General features: G+C 38.5%; 1 protein-coding gene and 1 pseudogene across 4 annotated transcripts in view; both read left to right on the top strand.

The window, feature by feature from the left end:
- The window catches only part of PAK1 (p21 (RAC1) activated kinase 1), a 170,495-nt gene that overhangs the window by 109,977 nt on the left and 46,592 nt on the right, over positions 1–13,926 (top strand). The gene's annotated exons all lie outside the window — the stretch shown is intronic.
- LOC136322118 (spindle and kinetochore-associated protein 3 pseudogene) lies at positions 1,387–2,939 on the top strand (annotated as a pseudogene).

Consider the following 13,926-nt stretch of genomic DNA (forward strand, 5'->3'; position numbering starts at 1 on the left):
TTTGACTTTTAGTTTTCTATTTCTAGGAAAGATTGGGATTTTCCTATCTCTAAAACTGGCATAGTATCTTACAGGGTTGTGTGAAGATGACATGCAAAGTTCCTAACACAGTAGCTTCTGCACAGAAGACATGCAAATATTAGTTCCCTTTCTTTTTACTCATTTGTTGGGTTGCATGCCTAGTAGATTACATGACAAAGTTAGAATTGGGATTCTGAAACAGTAGGCCTAATATAACAACCAATGCTGAATTGCAGAAAATATCTTGTGTTGTGAAAAAATATAGCTGCATAGCTACAGATTGGGGGAGATGGCAGATGATGGCATCATTAACCAAATAGGAAACACAGGAAGAGGCACACGTCATGAGGGTTGGTGGTTGAGAGCAGGGAAGGTGATGACTTTAAACACTTTGCATTTGAGATGAAAAAATAATTTCAGACACTTTGCATTTGAAATATCTTGACATAGAGCTGTCTAATAAGTAGTGATCTAACAAATAGGAAATAATTATTGAATAACTGAAATGAGAACTATTGAGAACTTTCATTGAGTACATTGGGCTTATGTCTTTGCATGTTTATCCTTTCCCCTGCTCTACCTTCATTGTGAACTCTTTTCAGTTTTGGATAAAAAAGAGATGGGTATGTTGTTTAACTTGCATTTTCTGGCTAATTCATTTATGTAGTAGCTACCAACTTCCTAGACACAGGGGCTATGGTGTAGGTGGTGTTACCCTGCCCCGGCACCTTCTTCCACATATAGCCATTTTGTTTATCCCTCAATTTAGATATATGCTTATTTTTAATATTGTGTTTTTATCAACCATAATTGTTATAAGAGCTCTATAAAGAAGTAGGCCTTCAGCCCAAGTTTCTACATGTAGTGAAGAGGACTTTTAAAATTAAAAATTTAAACCCTGGCCAGTTGGCTCAGTGGTAGAGCGTCGGCCTGGCGTGCAGAAGTCCCAGGTTCGATTCCCGGCCAGGCACACAGGAGAAGCACCCATCTGCTTCTCCACCCCTCTCCTTCCTCTTTGTCTCTCTTTTCCCCTCCCGCAGCTGAGGCTCCACTGGAGCAAAGATGGCCCAGGCGCTGGGGATGGCTCCTTGGCCTCTGCCCCAGGCGCTAGAGTGGCTCCGGTCGCAGCAGAGCGATGCCCCCTGGGGGGCAGAGCATCGCCCCCTGGTGGGCAGAGCATCGCCCCCTGGTGGACGTGCCAGGTGGATCCCGGTCGGGTGCATGCGGGAGTCTGACTGTCTCTCCCCGTTTCCAGCTTCAGAAAAATACAAATAAATAAATAAAAATAAAATTAAAAATTTAAAGGTTGGGTTTGGCACCAAACATTCAAGTGATTGGCAGGTGCCGCGGCATGGTATCATTGCCATGGACCCGACCTGAAGCTTCTGTGTGAAGCTGCGGTCCCTGACGGTCACCCTGGACGGGGAGATGGCGCAGCTGCAGTGGGCCCTGGAAGGGAGAACAGCATCTTGGAATATTATCAAATGAGAATTTTATATGACCTTCATTCAGAAGTTTGTATTATAGAGGATGATGTCAATATTCCTGATAAAGCAACTTTGGAAAGTCAAGAAAGCATTGGTTTTTATAAAGGCAACTATTGAAAATAAAATATTCAGTGGATATCATGAAAATAAGAGAATTTTTTCCCCAGAAGTAGGGATGGAATCGATGTGCCCAGAAGAATCAGTGAGTGACCAAGAAGCCATTGACTCTAAACCAGAGTCCACTAGGGATGAAAATCTTCAATAGCCTGATGTGAAGGATGATATGTCTAATTCAAGCAGCCCTGTTTCTGAGAAGATTCCGTGTAGTCCACAACTTTCAGGTTTTGGACTTGAGCGGTACCTGATATCTCAAGTTCCATCAAACCCCCCATAGGTGGTAAAAAACCAAAGGGAGGAGCCAAAAATGTTAACTCCATTTCCCAAACAATAACTAATTAAAATACAAAAAACTTCAAAATGGGCACTAAATATGGACAATTTTGTGTGTGTGACTCCTAAATTAGAGCACTTTGGTATTTCTGAATATACTATGTGTTTGAATGAAGATTACACAATGGAACTTAAAAATCTGAAGAATAAGCCTGACTAGGCAGTGGCGCAGTGGATAGAGTGTCGGACTGGGATGCAGAGGATCCAGGTTTGAAACCCCAAGTTTGCTGGCTTGAGCGTGGGCTCATCTGGTTTGAGCACAGCTCACCAGTTTGAGCCCAAAGTCGCTGGCTTGAGCAAGGGGTCACTCATTCTGCTGTAGCTCCCCAGCCAAGGCACATATGAGAAAGCAATCAATGAACAACTAAGGTGCCGCAACGAAGAATTGATGCTTCTCATCTTTCTCTCTTCCTGTCTATCTGTCCTATCTGTCCCTCTCTCTGTCTCTCTCTCTGTCTCTGTCACACACACACACACACACACACACACACACACACACACACAAAATGTGAAAAATAAGAGTGAGGAAGCCATAGAAGCAGAACCAGTGTCCAGTGATAGTGCCCCTCCTGGCTTTATGAACCAGCAAATGGAAAAATGTGATGCTGAATATACAATCTCCCTGTCACCTACATTTTGTACTCCTAGTTTGAAAATTCTTTCTACAATGAATAGTACAGCTTTGGTATCCACAGGTGATCTATTATCAAAAACAAATAGTTTATCCAATGGTTTGGAAAGGAAAGACTATACATCCTTAGTTTTCAATTCAGACAAGAACTTTGAGAATTGTGCAGCTCCATCTTTTCCTGTGATTTCTGCTGATGAGAGTCTGCTCAGAACCTCCAAAAGCAACTCCAATACATTCCAGAAGACATTCACCAGATTTTATCAAAATGCCACCCAAACTTAGCTACTACTTCGGTGACAGTTAAGGCCATGCCACCCAGCAAAGCATTTCTTACTAGATGCAAAGGATAGGACATCTGAGGTGTTGGCAACTGAAAAACTGGTGAGAAAACTCTAGTGGGTCCACCTGTCTATTATAGAAACGGAACAGAATGAGGTGTGAGCAGAGATAGACTTGCTTTGTTTCTCACACTTGCACATTCCCCTGTGTCTTTCTCCCTTTCTAAAAACCAGTCCATATCAAAGGTGACCATGGACACTGATGTCATAATAGGCTTTATATTAAGTTTTGATTTAGTTTTAACCTCAGTCTTGTTGACATGTAGCTCAGCTACTCAGTTTTTAAATATCACTATTTCATTGATTTCAAATTTACCCATTCAAATCTAATAATGGATTGAGTAATACTAGGTGGCAGGATCAATTTTTTTTTTTTTTAAGTTTAAAGCGCTACTGTTTGCTACTCAAATAAGGCTACCTCCAGTCTTCTCTGAGCTGGACAGTAACTACTGTCTGCTAGAGCAGGGCTTCTTCCTTAACCCTGACTCTGCCCTCTCCTGTCTCCTCCGTGACTGTCCCAGAGTCTCTTCTACCTTTTGTTTCAACATTGCTCATTTAAAACACAGTTGTTTACAACTGACAGCTTCATTTAGGAAACGAGGAATTTACAGGCTAAGATAACTGCACTGTGGTGGGTCACAGACATTGGAATCAGGGACTCACCTACTTCTGTTAGGATGTGTGTTTTTCTTTTTTTTTACTCCCAACTTTTCACCTGCTGTCAGTTTCATCCTCTCAACACAGCTCTTTCCAACATATGATTGCTGATCTCGCCAAGTTCTCCTCCAGTGGCTGCCCTGCCCTCAGACCCTGAGGCCTCACTTTCTCTGGAAAATTCTGATGACTGTTCCTGGACCAGGTGCCAGGTGCCCTTCTCTGGGCTGTCACCTGTGGCCACAGGAATCAGGAGATGAAATGCATCTAGAGCTGTCTGATAGCTTCACACTGTTCTATCAAGCCTAAGATCCTTCCAGTTTAAGTATAACTGTACATTACTTTTACCTAATTAAGTTCATGAAAGTATTTTGACAGGCATTTCAGATTATGACCAATGGGAAAATAAGGAACTAGCATATTGTGAAGACCAGTTGAGAATTTGGGAAGAAACAATTGCCAAGTATCATGACAAGGTGTTTCATAGGCTTAGCTGTGGGGAATTTGATGTAGTAGAGTACCTCTTCTGTGACTGTGCCGTGAAAGTCAAATGTGAAGACATTGTGCTCTCTTAATTTAGTCAGAAAATTGTCATGAAAACAAAACTTGATTTATTCTGTGTTCTAAAAATTAACATTAAAATTAAAAGGTTGGAATTATTCTTGCTGACAGACTAAAATTCCTGCCCAGTAGGATCATCAATTAAAAACTTGTGCTTTAAAGGATACCATCAAGAAGGTAAAAAAGATAGCCCACCATATGGGAGAAAAATTTCCCAAATTATATATATGATAACAGACTTATATAAAAATATATATATATATATCAGAAACTATTATAAATGAACAATAAAAAGACAACTTAACTAAGAAAATGGGCAAAGGATCTGAATACACATCTCTCCAAAGATGATATACAAATGACCAATAAACACATGAAGAGATGCTCATAATCATTAACCATTAAAGAAATGCAGATCAGAACTACATCACACCCACTAGGATGGCAATAATAAAAAGAGATAACAATAGGATGTGGGCAAGGATATAGAGAAATTGGATTCCTTGTACACTGCTGGTGGGAATGTAAAATGGTGTAGTCTAACTGTGGAAAACTAGCAGTTCCTCTAAAGGTTAAACATATAGAGTTACCTTATAACACAGAAATGAAAACATATGTCCAGACAGGAACTTGTACATGAATGTTTGTAGTAGCATTATTTATAATAGCCCAAAATAGAAGCAACTCAAATCCAATTGATGAATAGATAAATAAAATGTGGTATATCCATATGAGAAATATTATTTGGTAACAAAGAAATGAAGTCTTGATCCATGCTACCAGATGGGTAAGCCATGAAAACTGTTAGTGAAAGGAGGCAGTCACAAAAGACCACATATTTTATGATTCCTTTTATATGAAATGTTCAAAATGGGAAAATCCATAGACAAAAAGTAGATGAGTGGTTGCCTAGGGCTGTGGAGGAGGCAAACTGGATTGGGGGGTTGGCTAAGTGATATGGGTTTTCTCTTTTGAGGGATGAAACTGTTCTAAAACTGATTGTGGGGATGGTTGCCAGGCTCTGTGAATATATTGATACTAAAAGCCACTGAATTGTACACTATATAGGTGAATTGTTTGGTATATGAATTATATATCAGTAAAGCTCCTTTTAAAAAGTAAGATTCCTCTCTGGAACATCAGATGGAAGCACAGCCTTCAGACAGCATTGGGAACTGAGGGAATGACCTTATGTACTGAGTAGGGAGGTGGGGGTCTGGATATCTGGGTTGTAGTCTTGGTTCTCCCATAAGTTGGCTGCCTGGTTTGGGTCAATTACTTTTCTGTAGACTTCAGTGTCTTCATCTAAAAAATTAAAATCAATCCAGTGGACATATATACTCTTATACCTTTGCAATCCTGTAATTAGTAAATGTTATATTGTAAGATGAAGTCGGACCGAGTTATATGAAGATGAAAAGAATCCAGGCCATTGTAAAGTACTTGGGTCGTGAAAAAGCTGTAGCCCCAGAGGTTCTTCTGGAAGTCCTTGCTGAGTGACCTTAGGCCAAATCTGGTCTGAAAGTACGTCTCTTACCTCAAGATTAATGCTGCGTCTCTGTAAATTCAAAGCACAGAGGTAGAAAGCATAGAGTTACAAGAAGGTCTTGTGAGATGATCTAGTAACCTCTCTTTCAGCCCCGAGTTATAGATTTTCCATACATGCCTGAGCACATAGGTTTAAGATTCTAGATGACTATGATTCATCTGTACATTAAAATGAAAAATTTTTTTGTTTGGAGCTTAATTTTTGTGCATGCTGATGTTGCCATTTAACCAATCAGTATTTGTGACCTGTGCTTTATGCTTAACTTATGGTAGTCTTAGCAAGATACATAGCAGCATGAATGGTCATTGAAGTGGTATGCCCTTCATAAAGCATTTGAGAGTTTATATCAGGTGCATAGAGGAATAGTCTAGAACTGGACTTAGGTAACCTAGGTTGAGTACTACGTCTGACAGTTACTAACTCTGTGATTTTGTTTTTTCCCCAAGTATCCTTAGCTGTAACATGATAATAATCATAATTTACATGTATTTCATACTATTAGTAGACTTTTATCATTTGACATAGTGGGTGTAAAAGCATTTTCTAAACTGTAAAACACTATGCCAATATGAAGTAGGTTTTTTTTTTTATAACTAAAAACTTCATTTCTTGTTTTACCTGATACCTACAACAACTCATTTTCAGTTGAGGAGTCTGAGAATTAGAGAAAAGTAAACTGTGCAAGGTCTCCCGGCTGGGAAATGGCAGGGATGAGTGTGGAACTAAGTCTTCTTAAAGTATGTGGTACCTCCTAGCGTACTATTTCTGTCAGCTGTTCTCAACCCAGGGCACACACCTGACTCACTCGTGGTGCTCTTAAAAACTACAGGTACCTGGGTTTCACCCAGACTTTTGGATCCAGAATTTTTAGAGGGGTAGCTTTAGGATTCTAAGGAGATCTGGGAGTAGAGTTCTCCGTGGGCTGTGGTGGTGACTGAGATTTGAGTTGGCAATGGGGAGGATGTCTGTGGGCTGACCCCCTGCAGGCTTCAGTGTGTGCCCTGGTGATGCACCATGATGGGAAGAAGGTGTCATCGAGGGCCTGGAAGAGGTGGTGCTGAGCTGCAGAATTCTGTGTGGGAAAGCCTGGATCCTGCGGTTAGAATCTGGAGCCTTTGGTTTATTCTAAGTCCTGCAGCATTTTGTTTGGAATCTTTTTGGCCACATTTTCACAACCAAAGTGGAATTCTCTGAGCTTGGGAAGTATTTAGCAAAGTTAATTTTAAAACTGGACTACATCAATGTTTATCTCTCCAAGTTTGGAGTGTTTTACTGCCTTGAGTTCAGATTAGCTCAGCTGAACCAATGGGAGGTGCTTCTTAAAAATAAATCTTTTTTAAAAAAATAAGGCCAATGACTTGTGCTAAAACTTGGATGGCTGTACAGCAACATGGGGTTTTGTAGTGTCAGCTTCATTTCCCATTTATTAAAAAGCCGAATGGCCTAGGCCAAAGATACAGCTCAAGTCAGGACGTGTGAGGTGGTAAGCTTGTTTTTCCACTTTATGTCTGTAAGCTTGTGATCTCTAGTTACAGGAAATCAGTACGATTTTTTTCTGCTTTCTTCTCAGCCAGTTTTCAGTCTTAATGAGTGGGCTGAGAACTATTACCGTATTCCCCCATGTATAAGACACACCCTTTTCTAAAAAATTTGGGGTCTAAAAACTGGGTGTGTCTTATATAGCAGTTGTAGATTATTTTTACTTTCATTTCCCGCTTTTTTGTGCTTGTTTTTTGCGCTCATTGTTGAAGACAGTGATTCATCGTCAGACAACAGATGAGGACAAGCTAATGGATGGGAGTTTTGACAATGATGATGAGTTGTGTGAATTTTATAATGAATAAAACTTGAGTTCAATAACTTTATGTAATACATTTTTTTTCAAATTTTGGTTCCCAAAATTAAGGTGCATCTTATACATGGGGAATATGGTTCTCTGACATCCTCCCCTCCCCTTCCCTCTTTTCCTTTCCCTCCCCCCTTCCTCCCCCCTCCCCTCTTCTCTTTTGTTTTTTAGTCTTTTTTTGTGACAGAGAAAGGGACAGATAGGGACAGACAGGCAGGAAGGGAGAGAGATGAGAAGCATCAATTCTTTGTTTTGGCTTCTTAGTTGTTCATTGATTGCTTTCTCATATGTGCCTTGACCAGGGGTTGGAGGGTGGGATGAGGGGGGAAGCAGCAGACTGAATGACCCCTTGCTCAAGCCAGTGACCTTGGGCTCAAGCTGGTGAGCCTTGCTCAAACCAGATGAGCCCATGCTCAAGCTGGTGACCTTGGTGTAAAGCCAGTAGCTACGGCCACCATCACAGCCACTTGGCCCATGCAAGTTCGCATTTGATTTGGACAGATGGTAATGAAACAATGGAGCCAAGAACTGGTGGGCCATTACCTTTAATCCTAGCTTGCACCCGGTGGTCGAGAAATATACACAGTGGGAAAACACTTCCCTTTCCATTCAGAGCTCCCAAAGCCACTGACCCATCTGAGTATTCCTAGACTCAAAGGTTTCTACCTCACTAGTCTTATTCACCTCTGTTCCTCATCGCCTTCTCTCTGCACAAACACTGCACAAACTGGCTTCTCCTTCAGCACTCCGCCATCTTGGCTGCCTCTCCTCTGCAATGCTAATTTCAGGAACTGAGAGAGAGAGCTCCTGGTTTCCCTTATTTTATAGTGTAGAAATTAAAGCCTTTAAGCCAGTATACAAATAAGGAAGTCTCTGATACAAAGCCACTTATCTGAGGCATAAATGGGATTCCTCATAAGAGTGCACCACCCCACATCATGCAACAGTTAAGGGTGTGGGGGAAAGCTTAGTTTTGAAAAGATCTTAGTATTAAAAGGGTGGAAAAGGCTTAGTCTTAAAAGTAAGCCTTAGGCCAGTGGTTCTCAAACTTTTTGAAGTCAGGGCACATTTAAAATCCTACAAATAATTGTAGGCATACCATATACAAATTTTTGAGAAATATGTTATAATAATTGTGAGGTCAGTTGGCAATGGGGAAAGGTCACATGAGGAACCATGTTCGGGAACTTTGGCTGGAACCACCCACATCCATGCGTGCCAAAAGAAACTTCCCAAGAGCCCTTTGAAAAAGAATGACTGTCTGTCAGCCAATGAAATTTCGCCATGTCATATCAACTCGATCACCCTTGTCCGGGAAGCGCTCTGCTAAATAAAGCTTTTGCTTATCCACACTTGGTGGCTATGCCCTTCTTTCTTCCACAGTGGGGAAAATACCTTACAATAATTAAGTCAAATATTAAAGAAAAAAATTATAAAGTCCAAGCATGCTTTTATGGTAATTAAATGAAATAAATATGACAAAAATAAATTATTCTGACATTAAAAAACATTTTTATGTTACATTTTTTGAGTCATGTTTTTTAGAATTCTTAAAAAAGAGGGGTTGAAAAATAAAAAAACAACAAAAAAGTTATCTTTTTATATATATATAGATACATTCTTAGTAAGATTTAGTAAATTCGACAGATCCCGGCACAGTTGTGTTAAGTTTTTTCATTCTTGTGTTTATGAGAAATATGAGCCTGAAGTGTCCTAGTGATTTCTTCAATGTTTGGACATATATTTGAAAGGCAAACTCTCATTTCCTCATCAATACATTGAAGAATTCCTCTCTTTTTATTCTTGTGTTGAGGGTAGAAAATCCTAATTCACATAAATAGAATGTTGAAAATTGTAGTTAAATGTTCAAAGCTTTTTAAGATATTGCCACATATTCTTTTATAGAAACCCAAAAGGCTTCAAGAGATAATTCCTTATGTTTAATCATCAATCCAAAACCCCCACCATACATATCAACTTAACTTCACACCAAACAAAGGATAGAAGAAACTTGCCTCCAGTCTTTCTGGGGAACATGGGGGTAGTGTAAACAATCCAGCACCACAGCTTAACAGCCTTTTTGCAATGTAATCAGGCAAGTGAGGTGGGGGGTTGGGCAGACTGTCATTTTTGGTCCCCAACAGGCACATATTTCTCTGGAATACCATAGGGCACACCGGTGCGCCCTGGCGCACAATTTGAGAACCACTGCCTTAGGCTATAAGGACCCTGCCTGTCTCCCACACCCAATGCAAACTATAAGCGAGCAAACATATACATCATATTTACAAACTTATTTTACCGACACTTGAGGTTTTGAACCTGGGTCCTCCACGGCCCAGTCTGACGCTCTATCCACTGTGCCCCTACCTGGTCAGACTTTTTTTTTTTTAGCATCTTAAGACAACAAAACATTTGTTATCGTGCAGTTTTTGAGGGTCAGAAATTCAGGAGCAGATTAGTTGGGCAGTTCTGACATGCACTCTCATGAGGTTGCATTAATGATGTCTCTGATGCTTTCTTATGTTAAAGGTAACTCACCTTACAATGATAACTTTAGCTTATAAGACATACATTTTCTTTACCATAGTTTGTCTTCAAAATTATAATAACTAATAAAATAATAGTTCATAACAGAGAAATAACACAATAATAATAGCCTTAAAATAGTAACAACAATAACCTAGCTACTGTTATTATTTGGGTCCATGATCTTGTCCTCAAGAAGCTTACATCTTCTGGTAGGAGGTAAGTCTTACAAACCTCAACGAATAATTTAAGATGGGAAATGACTAAATGCTGACTCAGTGTCTTAGGAATTCACAGAGGGAGGGAAGGTCAGGAGATCCATTCTGGAAGAAGTGGAATTTGAAACAGTCTTTAAAATGGCTAAATGTTTAACAGGGAGAATGAGAGGAAGGGCAGAAAAAATGAGCAAAATTTTGGAGGTTGGAATGTGGGAGGTATAGATCAAAGAGTGGCCTGTGGAAGCAGAGCCACCCTCAACATTATCCTACGGTTTGTTTTAAATTATTTCATTTCCCTGGGGCTCTTTTCTATAGCCTGCTCATCCTCTGAGCCACTCTCTTTCTGTGACTTCATTAGCAAAATTCCTTTTCTATTTGACATTCCATCCCTATGATGGTGTATTATATAGTATAATGACATAATAGAAGTCATATATAAAAATATAACATATAAATGTAAAACAAAATATAAATGAAATATAAAAATAACAATTGTTTATAATAGACTTAAATGACTAGATCAAAAGAAATTTAGGAACAGAATTCCAAAGCCTTGCAGCGTGTTCCCTGCATTCTACTAGTTATGAGTAAGACAGGTGGGTTTATGTCATAAATAATGGCTTAATTTCGGCACTGGTAAACCCTTAGTCTTCCCTCTCTCAAAGCAGCTGCTTCTGGAAGAGAAATTGTCAAGTGCATAAATAGTTGAAACTTGTAGTCTTTTAAGGTTGGTTTCTTTGACCTAGTAATGTGCATTTAGGTTCCTCTTTACATAGCTTGGTAGATAATTTCTTTTTAGTGCTGAATAATGTTCCGTTTTCTGGAAATATATCGATTCTCCCCCTGAAGGACATCTTGATTGTTTCCATCTTGGCAATTTTGAATAAAGCTGGTATAAACATCTGTGTGCAAGTTTTTTGTGTGGACATGCTTTCAACTCACTTGGGTAAATACCAAGGATTGTAATTGCTTGATTTTATGGAAAGAGTATGTTTAATTTTGTAAGAAACTCTCAACCTGCCTTCCAAAGTTATTGTACCACTTTGCATTCCCAATAGTAGTGAATGAAAGTTTTTGTTGCCTCACATCCTTGTCAGCATATGATATTGTCAGTATTGGATGTTAGCCATTCTAACAGGTGCAGAGTGGTATTTCATTGTTGCTTTAATTTGCAGTTTCCTAATGACATGATGTTGAGCATCTTTTCCATCTGTAGATCTTCTTGGGCAATGTGTATATTCATGCCTTTTGCTCATTTTTAAAATTATTGAGTTTTCTTATTGTTGAGTTTCAAGAGTTCTTTGCATATTTCAGATAATAGTTCTTTTTTCTTAAAAAATTTTTTTGAGAATATGGTCATTTAATATCCTTAATAGAGAATTTCTTTTCTTTTTTTTAAATTGATTTTAATTTATTGTGTTTACATAGATTCTGGTGTTGCCCTAAATGCATCCCCCCTCCCCCGTATTCCCCTCCACATCTCCCTTGAGATAATAGTTCTTTATTAAATATATCTTTTGCGAATATTTTCTCCCTGTCTTTGGTTTGCTTTCTCATTCTCTTGATTCTCAAACTTTAATTTTTTATTGATTCTATTGGGGTGACATTGGCTAATAAAATTATATAGGTTTCAAGTGTAAAACTCTATAGTACTCATATGTATATTGTATTGTATGTTCACTACCCAAAGTCAAGTCTCATTCTGTCACCATACATCCCCCCTTTACCCTCTTCCACCTCCCTGTACCCCCTTCTCTATGGTAATCATTATATTGTGGTCTGTGTCTATGAGTTTTTTTGTACTTAATCCCTTTACCTTTTATACCCAGCCCCCCACCCCCCACCCTCCACCCCCTGACAGCTGTTCATCTGTTCTCTGTATCTATGGGTCTGTTTCTATTTTGTTTGTTTATTTTGTTCATTATGTTACTTCGAATATATACTTAAAAATTATATCCTCTTTAAAAAAGCAATAGAATAATACAGAAATTCTGAAATGCCAAAAGAGAAAAAGTCATCCATAAGTTCACCACCTTATTAACACTAATATTCTCCATCTTGGCACGTCCCTTGTCCATGTGCCTCTGTGTTCTCTTACATAATTGCAATCATGGCCACCACATTAATTGCTCTACTCTTTTTTTTTAGTGTAGTTTTTTAATTTTTAGCTTGATCCCCTCACTTTTTTTAACCCAGCCCCACAACCCTCTTCTCTTCTGACAGCTGTTGGTCTGTTCTCTATGAGTCTGTTTCTGTTTTTTTCTGTTTTGTTAGTTTATTTTGTTCATTAGATTCCACATATAAGTGATATCATATGGTACTTGCCTATCCCTGACTAATTTATTTCACTTAGCATAATATTGTCCAGGTTCATCCATGCTGTAGCAAAAGGTAAGATTTCCTTCTTTTTTATGGCTTAGTAGTATTCCATTACATTGGATAAATATACCACAGCCTTTTTATTTATACATTTGATGGATACTTGGGCTGCTTCCAAATCTTGGCTATTGTAGATAATGCTGCAATGAACATAGGAGTGCAAATATTCTTTCAAATTAGTATTTTGGGTTTCTTTGAATATATTCTCAGAAGTGGAATCACTGGGTCATAAGACAGTTCTATTTTTAATTTTTTGAGGTAACTCCATACTGTCCTGTACCAATCTGCATTCCCACAAACAGTGTACGAGGGTTCCCTTTTCTCCACATCTTCACCTACACTTGTTTGTTGATTTATTGATGATAGCCATTCTGACAAGTGTAAGGTAATATCTGATTGTGGTTTTAATTTGCATTTCTCTGATGATTAGTGATGTTGAACATTTTTTCATGTCTATTGGCCATCTGAAGTCTATTCAGATCCTTGCCCATTTTTAAATTGGATTGTTTTTTGGTTGAGTTGTATAATTTCTTTATAAATTTGGATATTAACCCCTTATCAGATGTATGTTCTCCCATTCAGTGGGTTGTTTTTCATTTTGTTGATGGTTTTCTTTGTTGGGCAAAAACTTTTTAGTTTGATATAGTCCCAAGGCAATATGTCAGAAAAAATATTGCTAAGAGAAATGTCTGAGATTTTACTGCCTATGCTTTTTTGTAGGATTTTTATGTTTTTGTGACTTACTTTTAAGTATTTAATCCATTTGAGTTATTCTTGTGCATGGTATATGTTGGTAGTCTAGTTTCATTTTTTTATCATGTATTTTATATATATTTATAAATATATATATTGTTCAATTTTACCAACACCATTTATTGAATAGACTGTCTTTACCCCATTGTATGCTAATATTAATTGACTATAAAGGCATGGGTTTATTTCTGGGCTCTCTATTCTGTTCTATTGACATATAGACCTGTTTCTTTTTTTCTTAGACCTGTTTTTTTTTTAATTGAAGAGAGAGAGAGAGAAAGAGAAACATAAAGCTATTGCTCCATCCATTTATGCATTTATTAGTTGATTCTTGTATGTGCCCTGACCAGGATTGAACCCAGAACCTTAGTGTATCTCACTGACACTAACCAACTGTGCTACCTGGTCAGGGCCTCTATATGTCTGTTTCTATGCCAGTGCCATGCTGTTTTGATTACTGTGGCCTTATAGTATAGTTTGATATCAGGTAGTGTAATTCTTCTAACTTTG

This window comes from Saccopteryx bilineata, chromosome 1 (assembly GCF_036850765.1).
Source record: "Saccopteryx bilineata isolate mSacBil1 chromosome 1, mSacBil1_pri_phased_curated, whole genome shotgun sequence".
In the NCBI taxonomy this organism is placed as follows: domain Eukaryota; kingdom Metazoa; phylum Chordata; class Mammalia; order Chiroptera; family Emballonuridae; genus Saccopteryx; species Saccopteryx bilineata.